Source organism: Anarhichas minor, unplaced genomic scaffold (assembly GCF_050575085.1).
Source record: "Anarhichas minor isolate MPS153535 unplaced genomic scaffold, ASM5057508v1 ptg000043l, whole genome shotgun sequence".
In the NCBI taxonomy this organism is placed as follows: Eukaryota; Metazoa; Chordata; class Actinopteri; order Perciformes; family Anarhichadidae; genus Anarhichas; species Anarhichas minor.
This window is the reverse complement of record NW_027466489.1, coordinates 1,604,221-1,615,783: the sequence shown is the minus strand read 5'-3', so window position 1 is coordinate 1,615,783 and position 11,563 is coordinate 1,604,221.

The window sequence follows — 11,563 nt, the reverse complement described above, 5'->3', positions numbered from 1 at the left end:
GGGTGTCCCCACACACTGACGATACATGATGTAGTCAAGAAATACCATGTAAAGACCAGAACAAACAATGCTTCCTTCAATGCTTTACGTCCTCCCTAGCCCACTGATTCTTAATGAAAACGCGAATTTCCAAAAGTAGATCACAAATATATACTTACATTTTAAAAAAAGGCTCAGCAATTTCCTAAAACAGCTGGGCACTGTAGTTTTTAAGCAAACATTACTCAAACTGATTTAGCATTTTTTTTAGGGACTATTTTTTCCTGCAATGTTTTGTGGAATTGACTCAAAATAAACTACTATGGCCATGTTCATCGTAATGAAAAAACAATGGAGCTCTATGGGGCCGAGGAATAAGAGGAACAATACTTGTTAGGATCAATATGTTGTTTTTGTCTCTGTAATGGGATTTGTCAACAATAATAACAAATATAAACCATATCCAGCTTCAGCCTTCAATGTTTTGAGTATTTCCTCTTGATAAATCTCTTACCACAACAGGTCATGAGTGTGTGCTGATTCTTTAAACCTGCTGCACTACAATGCCCCCTCTTCAAATCAAAATGAATGTGTGTATTTATAGATTAGGAGTTCAACCGTATCAATAAATCATCCAATATCTATGTGGATCTCTCTCATAAAGAGTTGGGATGTAGGAGATCCATGTCAGACACGCATACAGCCATGATCTATTGGATGTGTACAGTAACAGTATTGAACAATGTCAGTATGTGTTTGGTAACAGATTAGAAAAACTGTCTCCTGTTTGCGTCAGGCGAGGAAAGAGTGCGTCTCCTCCTCTCTCCTGCTCTGAGGTGAAACAATAAGACTGGGGCTTAAAAAAGGAACTCCATCTTGATATACTCCTTCCTGTGACTGTTTTCAAGTCTTTCAGCAAAACTGGAGCCCGGAGGGCGTAGTCACCACACTTAAAGGATAATTCCAGTTATTTTCAACCTGGGCCTCATTGGCCTACTTTTTGACATCATCGCAGGTTTATACGTTGTTGTTGTTTTTAAAGAATGTCACTTTGACATTTTCTGACTTATTCTTGGTCTCCTTTCAATCACTTTACATTTACTTGTATTATATCAGAAGAATTAGGGTCCATGAACAGGAGAAGTTCTTAAAGCTTCAGAAGGCAGGTTATTTTTGGCATCATTGGACAAAAATTTGATAATAAGTTAACCTTTCAGCATATTGTAATTCAAGTGTTACCCCAGACTAGGCAGGGTAGGCTCATCCTGCAGCTCTCTCCTGGCAGTCCTAAGCCCCTCCCACCAGACAAGCACTAGCACATGCATGTCCTTCATACAGTAACCTTTACGAGTATTTGTCATTAATTTCAAACATCATCCTGCATCATCCACATCATTGTGATCCCGATGCTCTTATATAGCAGCAATTCTATGAGAATAACGCTCCTTTGTTCTTGGCAAACGTGTGGGCCTGTAAACCCCTTTAGAAGACATTCTGTGACTCAAGGCTCTAGTGAGCTACGATATTAGTGAAGCATTTCAGAGATGGAGAGAATGCTAATAGTTTAGCTTTCTACTAGCAGACAGATATATGCAGTATATTCTGCAGCTGAATCAAGCGATCACCGAAGGGATGTGTATGGGTATCTGCATTTCTAGAACAGCCAATGGGAACGCCGTCTTTCTGAAATGACCTGTTATTGGCCGGAGTCTCCCATCACAGGCTACATTTTCTAAAGCCTGAAAACAGAGCCAAGAGGAGGTGCAGACGTTCAGTTTTCTCTCTCAGATCTCTTGAATTACATCATGCTGAAAGGTTATTATGATTTTTCCCCCCCCCCCAATGTTGCAAAAACTATACTGCCTTCCCCAGCTTTAATAAGTCTACTGGAATTCCCTATGTATGTATTGAATCTTCACCTTAATGAATGAAAAAAAGTGAGTGAATGTTTTCTTATCTTATTTTTAATCAATATTGCATATTCAAATTACTTTCTCAGAAAACTGAAGGATCCATTAGACACATATTTTGGATTTTCTGAGGACAAACTGAAACAAGAAAGGAACTAAGTGGCTATTACTGTAAGTCCACACAACTTCCTACTTTCACAAAATATAAAGGAAAACATAAAAAAACAAAGGAAAGTGTTGTTGACTTGTGTTGTCTTTGGTAACACTGAATCCTGTAAACTGTCAAGTATTTGAACTAGTAGGATGCAGGAGCAAACTCTTGCTCGTGGCTGTCTAATTTTAGTTTCCCGTCGCATCGTGACGAGGAAGAAAACACAGCTGGAGGGTTGTTTTTGTTCTTCTGTGGATAACCTCTGACAAGTGAACAATGGGATAAGTTCTGACAAAAGAAAGCTGTAAAAATAAGATTTATGACGTGAAATTTCAAAAAAGGTTTTTTACTTACACCAATCTGTCTATTATAAGATATGTTTTTCTTGTCTTAATGTGTTTAATTCCAAGGTAAAAGCTATTTACCTTTGTAGAAACTAATAATGGCATATAGCTTTAAGTACTCCACCAATTTAGCATTGCACTCATTGTCCGACTGCTTTTAAAAAACGATCACATTTGATGAAGAAGAACCAGCGATATCTGTTGTTTTTAAATCAAAGCATTCTTCTAACTTGTCAAACTCTGCCGCCTACATAACCCACAATGCATCTCGCTTGCTGAGAGTTCGATCAGTGATTCAGTTGTGTTATGCTTGTAGCAGCTATTTTAGCCTCGAGCTTCAAGCAGAGATGAGGAGGAATTGACTGAATATGTAAATATATTATATGTATATATTTTAATATGAAGCAAAAGTGTCTGTGTTATTCTTATCTTATTCTTATCTCTTAAAACACTATTATTATTCAACGTACCTGTACATTCAGTACTCGTAAACTGGTTTTAACATTTTCTGTGCTGAACGAATTCAACACCATAAAGCCCATTAAAGCACTTGCTGAGATTGGCTTATTCATTGGCTTTGACTTTCAGCCAATTAATCACGGTTGATTTAAGTGACAGCTATTAACTGAAACTGAACAATACATCCATCAGTTTGTTGTCATGGGAAGCATTACGTCTAATGACCATATTAATGTGAGCACAGATCACACATCACCATAAAACCACATTGGATTAACCTAAACTGACCCTCTGTTGTGTGTCATGTGTGTGTGTGTGTGTGTTGGTATGCAGTGGACAAGACAGGTTAAACTTTTCAGGCGATGGAAGTGAATTTAACATAAGAATGCAAAATACAACAAGTCAGCAAACCTGCAACAAAGATTCAACTGAGCTTGAAAGTCCATCGACAATTTATAATGAAGCAAGTTTTACGTCCTTTTTCAGGAATATGTCAACAAACTATTTAGGCAAAGACCAGGAAGTTACTTGTTTTCTATCTATAACAACACGTGTCAAATTCATAGACTGTACGAGGAAGACGTAGTCAACATGACGTCACCCACTGGTTTGTAGACTGCAGTTCTGAAGACTTGAGTTCTGCATTTTGGCCTTTGCCATCTTGACTTTTTGCAACCAGAAGTGATACGAGAGGGTGAAGCCAAGTACAACCGAACAATGAATCAGACATTTTAAGGCGACCAAAAGGTTACAATTAAATTTCATGAAATGAAAACACCCTGTGAAAGGGTTAAAGTTCTAACATGAACAACGGACAACTCCCAGACCGGACAACGCCATGGTAGCAACCTGTCAATCACAAGGTAGCCTGCTTTATGGTCTATTTTAAAATGGGAACATAATTTACCAAATGAACATCATGCTGTATTGAAAAACACCTGAAACTTGCGTCTAAGACCATAAACTCATGTTTGCTGAAGTAATAAATCAAGTGAGAACTAGGGTCAATTTCTCATAGACTTCTATACAATCTGACTTATTTTTGCAACCAGAGGAGTCGCCCCCTGATGCCCAGTAAGAATAAAAGTTGAGGTACTTCCTTACGCACTGGGTTCACTTGTCAGACCTGGAGGTTGCCGTCTGGTCTAAGCACATCATTTATCTGACTTCATCACTTAGAGTAAAACAATTACCGAGAGTTAGATAAAAAGATGAATACTGCACTACTCTCATGTCTGTACTGTAAATATTAAGCTGCATCCGGCAGCCGGTTAGCTTTTCTTAGCAGTAAGAAAGAAACAGTTAACCTAGGTCTGTTTAAAGGAAACAAAATATGTCTACAAGCACATTTAATGAACATGTTGGATATTGTTTAATCTGTACAAAGAAGTGTGAAAAAATGAGATGTTGCGATGTCAGGTGGTCATGTGCCAGACCATTAATTGGCACAGTGAGCAGGGAGCCTGGTTGCCAGATTTAACAAACAAGTTATTATAATATATAACTAGTTAGTGAGCTTTTGAGGTGGATGGATTTTGTTACCTTCAGACAGAGCCAGGCTAGCTGTTTCCAGTCTCTATGCTAAGCTAAGATAGCTAAGTATCTACCAGCTGTAGCGACATATATACAGGCATATATTAGAGTGCATCAATCTTCAATCCATCCTCTCATCTAACTCTCAGACAAGTGAACATTTCAAAAGGTCAGACTGTTTCTTTAGTGATTACATTTACACAAACACATTCTTTTTTTCTCCATCAATATTAATGCTACGATCACTATTTGTGCTTGTTTGTGTTTAATGTTGGAGCCGCTGTGTGGTTAGAATCAGATGTTTATTTTGGTTTGGCAAACTGCCATTTAAGTTTCATGAATAATGAAGAGAAATGCAGGCGGGATAGAGTCTGTTTTTTTAGAGGCAACATTAATCTTCTGCTGCAGGACACATTGAGATGCAAGTAGCAACTTAACGGCCCCTGGATCGAACAATCAATACTGGCCATGTGACACCAGTGCTGCCAAGAGACACTGCGCCCTCCCTTTAAAGCAGCTAATCTAGATGGAAATCACTGACGATCACATTTCACGACCAAACCTACCTCACTGAGCACATAATAAACTCCTATTATTCAGGATCTTTCCCCATTAGTGGGTCAGAATAGACTCCCAAATCTACCCAAAATAGTTTTATCGATTGATGAAGATGTACTCAGTGATTTGCCTTTATAGACAGAACGAGTTGTAATTTGAAATAGAGATGAAACTAGGAGATCCACAGATATTCAACACATTTAAGAATAGGGTTACTTCAGAAAGTGACATTTCACCAGTTTGTGTCAGGAAAGAACAGCTAACAAACACCAGATGATCCAGCTGATTGAATCAATTAGGTTGATAATGTGACGAGCCGACACTGCTTGTAAGAACAATCAGCAACACGTATCAACACCACATATACACCAACACACATCAACACTCAAAGCTCTCGACATCCCTGTTGAAGGAAGGTTGAGATCAGCAGATGGCAAATTATTCTTTGAGGAAAAGAATCTCCAAGTATTTTCAAACAGTTAACGTCATATAATGATATTAAACATCTAATTGATATTAAGAGACCGACTCTTGGAAAAAAGATGGAGACAACTCGTGAAAAAGACTAAACTCAAAAGTAACTGATCAAAGTAGATATTGGGACATCATTACATAGTTATGACAAGATAAGGATCAATCAAATTCAGGGAAAAAGACACCCTTAGTTAATATTCAAATAATTTAACACTCAAAAACCACAAAACTGGAAATTCTGAGCTCTGTTCTAGAAATAATGAAACCTCATTCATAATCCACTCAACGTCACTACTGTAACTACGCTAATAACAAACTATCCTACGATTGGTGCATGAAAATCTGTGACATTGCATTTTTTCAGCCCTGCTCAATTCAAAAGAGCAAAAGACAAAAGAAGAACTGTGGAAAGGGAAACAACCAAAACTGCTTCAAATTTGGGAGAACATTGTGGTTCTATGCAGGAACCCATCAGTTAAGAAACCTCCTGATTGGAGAAATATGTTTTCAGGGCCTTTAACATCATTAAATGTGGCCACCTGTGTGGCCTGTAAATTATGTTCTGTTGCCTGTTGAGTTTTGCAAAAGTGACGGAATCTGCTGCTTGATCTCCCTCACACACAACAGCAACAACATCCAGGTAGCTGCTAAGTATGTATAATTTGGTATTTTCAACATTATAGACAGTTGAAGCTTAACAACTTTGTCTAAAAGATTTGAACCTCCACCGTAATACAGTCAAGGAGGGGCAACATTGTCAAATGATTTATATGAAATGACTTGGGGTAACATATCTATTTGTCCATAAAATCTCCATAGAATCACACTCATATATGTAGTGTTGTTATGACTGTTAAGTTAAAAATATAAATACATGTATTTCAAAGAATTGCAAACACTAGGTTAGTAAAAACCTCAGTCTTTTTCTTAGTCAGTGCTTTAAAAAGAAATGACTCCACTAAATATATTGTATACATACACTCTGACGTGCAATGTAAACACGGACGTCAAATGCTGCCTGGAGGAGTATTTGCTGCATCTGTTAACTGCAGGTATGGTGCATGCTGGGTGGTTTAAAGCAGGCAGAGAGAGTGCGAGTGGACTGCCAATGAGTCCACAGTGCCTTTCCTTGCTTTTTCACTCCCTTTCTCCCTTTCACACCAGCAGAATTTATGAGGCCATTACAAGTGTGCATGCAGTGTCAACAGCAGCCAGCTAATATCTTTATCCTGCACCGCGAGGAGCCTGTCAGACAACACATGCAGCGCCCAGGAGACAAACTGCCCTCACAGCTCCCAGTTCAGCTGAAAACACACGTAAACACTAAATACATTAACCGTGCCTTAGCATTTCAAACACATTATCTGGCTTCTTAAGGTAGCTAACAACTTATATAATGAGTTCAGCCCAAGCCTCCACTTATTATGAACAAATGTGTTAATGAAAGGAGGAAACCGCAACCTGGTCAGATGCACGGCGGATTTAAATCAATACAAAAATAATGCTTCTGTGTGTTTTTTTTTTTAAATGTACTGAAAGCTGTCATCACGTCTGGACAGATTTATAATCTTGATTACTCAGGTTATTTGTCATTTTATAATTTGAAAAAGGCTGTATCATTTCCTGAAAGAGCTGGGCACTGTAGTTTTTAGCAAACATTACTCAAACAGGAATCATTTGCTGATCAAGCGAGTATTCACAGCAGCAGGGATTGACTCAAATAAAAACTACAGCAGTCGTAGAAAGTAACTTAGTACATTTATTCTGTACTGTAGGTACAATTTACTTGAGTATTTCCTTTTTATACTTCTGGAATTGGAATATTGTACTTTTTACTCAACTTAATGTATCTGACAGCTAAAGTCAGTTTTCAGATTAGCATTTTACATTAAAAACGAGTACAATAAGCTTATAACATTAAATGCATTGTTAAAGATTAAACCTGTGATTTCCAACCTTGTGATCCCTTTTATAAAAACTGTCTCTAATTAAGGCTTCTTGATTGATAAGAAATCAACATTGCGACGATATCGTAGCTTTGACTATTCACAAAACATTTAAAAGAGGAATATTTTGACAAATATTCATCAGTACTATAATAAGCATGTTATGGTTATAGACTAAATTATTCCTGCGTCAAGTTACATTCATTCTACCCCTTTTTTTAACCTTACCTAAATGCAAATGCACAGATGGGGCCTTAGCTCATCTATTCTGGCATTGCACAAAGCTTAATCAAATCTTGAGTGACATTTTTCACTTCCTCACAGAGGTACACAAATGCAATCTTGCCCCTGACCCAGGAACAGCCACTCTAGGCTGGTCACAATTCACCCTGGGATTAAACCACTGGCAGCTACTCGTGATCCCAAAAAAAGAACATTCTGAGCCTGTGTAACAAAGATGCAGCACCTGTATTAAATAGATGGTTAGGTGAATGTACTAGATTGTTTAATATGGAAAGAATCCGTTGTAATGTGTCAGGGAAGCCCAATACATTTATCAAGATCTGGCAACCCATCCTCACTTTTCTCACCCCAACTGACTAGAACATATATTAATGGCTTAACAGGGAAGAGGCTGTGGTTTGAGGTATGTGATGCGATAGTGGCATCAACGGTAAAACACAACTGGTATCAAGATCATTTGCAATGTTTGTATGGAGATTAGGAGATGATCACATGGAGGTGATGATATCCATAATAACAGTATTATCTATCAGCATAATGGCAACCGTTTCCCTTTTCTTTTACTTCTACTGGTTTTATTTTTGTATACCTGTATGTTTTGTTGTTTATGTGTAATAATTGTGTAAGACATTTTATTTACACTTCCACTACTGTCAGTAACAGTGCAGCTAAATTATGTGTTTTAATAGATGCTGTACAACAATGGAGGTCTGTGGCGGTGAGGAATAATGTATACTAGGCTTTAGATACACAGGCAATACTAATTAGGATCAATCAATTGTTGCTTTTGGTCTTTTTTTGGAATTTATTGACATTGAGAGCTATAGTAAATTGCCAAACGTACCTTTTAATATTTGAGAATGTTTGCTTCTTTTGTTGAATGACAAAATGGGTTTTGCAGAAAGCATTATTATTTATCAAAGTAATGTATCGGTATTGAGACCAAAACTCAGGTGTTGTATCGTATTGTATAGTACAATTTCAAATGTTACCAATATGTGGTCAGCGGAGAGCAACGGTGTTGAATACAACATAAATTCAGTCGCCTTGAACTGCAGCCGAATGCTGTCATCAGAGACTCCACCGGGCCTGTGTCCCTCTTTCTGTGATCCGTCTGCTGCTGGGGAGACAATGAAGCAGGCCTGCCATCAAGCTCACTGGCACCAGTCTGTTTTGCATGTGTCTGTTTGACACAACACAGCAGGAGCGGCATTATGGCCTGGTGGCAAAAACGGCTCAATAGCTGTGGCAGCATTAGCGCTCATTACACACACACCAGCTCATTACAGCTCACCGTGGGGTGATGCTGACAGAGGGACCCGGGAACTCCATGTGAAGAACATTGTCTCACAGTGTGGAGGTGGTGATACACGCCAGTGGAAGACGCTATTCACTGATGGACCATTAAAGAAGCCCACAGCAGCCAAACAGTGCTCTTATTGAGCAGTGTAGGGTGTTGAGGCAATAATGTGCATTAATTGTCTGCCCTATCGACGTTGCTCTGGTTTGAAAGCATGTGGTCAAATAAGTCTCTTATTTTTTTTATGCCTAATTCTATAATGTGCAGATTTTATCCTTTAAATTATGAAAAATGTACTTCCAAGGACTGGTTTTTAATTGTGGATTCAAGGCAACATTTATTTTTATTAAATTGTAGTTGTATCAGCATGATATTTACTAGCATTGTTTTGTTGTTGTGATAACTGTAATAATAATTGTAGCACAGCAATAGTAATAAACAAGGAGATAAAACGGGCTCAAAAACTCGCTGCCATTCTTCTCTTTGTATCTTTATATTGGAGTTCATTTCTACAGATAACTCCTGCAGCGCTCCACAGCTGAGATAAGCACACAGAAGAACAACTTGCATCCCAAAGCGAGAATCACGTCACGTTCAAAGGAAATGAAACCTACCAGCTGTCCATCTCAGGTGGTACAGAACAAAAGGAGAAGTTAATTTAGATGGATACAAACCTGCTTACGTATTGGAAATTAAATGTAATAAGCTCTAATGAATGTTCGATTCTGTCTCTCTTTCAGTCTTGCCGGACCTCACAAAAAGCCCCCCTATTGTTTTATGAGCCCACTGAAAAGCTCATCTTAAAGTTACTTTACAAGTTGTCTCGCAGCTTTCTATCAATGTTGTCTTGTACGAGTGTGTTTGTCTTTCTTTTACCTGAACTCTGTATGTTTTTATTCTTATTTATTTATTCTATAATTTATTTCTCAAAATATCCTGTTTAAAATGTTGGAAAAAAATCCAAGTTATGAGGAAAAACACAAACAAGTTATTTCCTTATTATCTGTCCAAAACAAGTTCTTTATACATTTGCATTAGTGTCCCAGTTTTTGGAGTTTCCCAGTTATGTGTTGTGTATGTAAACATAACATCCTGGTTTTGACAAAACCTTCCAGGTGGAGTCAATACAAAAATAACACCGTTGCATTTCTGATCATTCTTCAAAAATGTTTGTTTTTATTTCTTAGAGTGCGAGAAAACTTGACGTGAAAACTGCAGTCTCCCTTTAACGAGTTTTCTAAATTTGTCTGATGGCTCAATATGCTTGCTTTTACTGATAGAGCCTTAATGGCCTATTATCCTTAATGGAGCCAGTGGTATTTCCTTTATTCCCTTCACTTGTTTTTATGTGAATGTCTATAAGTTAACGAAGAATCCTAAACTGATCCTAAAAGCTCAAAATCTTGTCTCTTTGGGCTATTTCTTGTCTCCTTTGGTGACTTGTAAAATTGCCCTGCTCTTTTGTTGAGTAACCCTTCCAATATCAAAGATTCATCCAGGTCAGTAAACTAGTTGCAGAATGTGCCCTGGGATTAACAATTTATGAGTTTGATTCCCTCTCCCAGCTGTTGAGTGCAGTCCCCAGTTGGGTCATTGAAACACTCTGCATCATAAAACTGATCCGAGAATTAAAAAACTTCTAATAGACGAGTGTCTTATCTGAGCTCGTAGCACATCTGGGTCTCAATGGAGTTACGCCAGCGGTGCAGATTCTGCGTCATGTTACAGCACAAGCAAAGCAAAGAGTCTCCAGGAAGTCGCTGCTCTCAGCCAATAACTAGTCAGATTAAACAAGCAAGATACAATCTGTGAGTTTTATAGAGCTGTTGAATGGATGTTTTTTACCATTTGGACAAAACCAGGCTAGCTGTTTCCCTCTGTTTGCAGTCTTTATGCTAAGCTAAGCTAACTGGCTGTAGCTTCCAATTTAACAGACAAATATTAAAATTACATCTAACTCTTCTAGAAAGCGAATAAGCGTATTTTCCCAAAATGTTGAACTATTCCGTTAAGGATATCAATCTGTCAATGTTAACACTCCACAAAACCAAATAGCACTTTATCCTTCTATGCTAAAAATACATTTCAAGGAGAGGTAATTAAGGTTCAGTTACCTTATTTGATTAACTTGCTTTATTAGACAGATTTAAAGACTTTTTGAGGACAAGACTGGTATTTTTTTGTTTTAAGAACAACAGATCAATAAAGACACAATCCAGAGCAGAACCAGACTAATAACACAAAAACTCAGCTTCAAACCTCTGCACTACTCTAGTGTATCTGAATATATCCTAATATCTATGAGGTCTGTGAAAGGATGCATCTGATCTTCTTACCATGTCTGAAGTTTCATTTAGCTTTTAGAGGGCGTAAACATCACAGTTTATTGTCCTGGCCATTCCTTAGTTGCCTTTCAATGAGTCATTAACCAGGGCCAGACCTCCTCCTTACTCCCTCTCTGGATCCAGGACCTCCAGTGCCATTAAGACAACATTGATTGCCTGCTCAGGTCTAGAGGACATAAGACAGGATTACTGAGGAACAAGTGTCAGGCCTCGTAACCGTCCTCATAGAGGCTCCATTAGCTCCTGCGCCACAGTAGCTTTATAGCTGCACCGACAAAAAATATGAACCGTAAACTGACACTTACACTGTGTGTGTGTGTG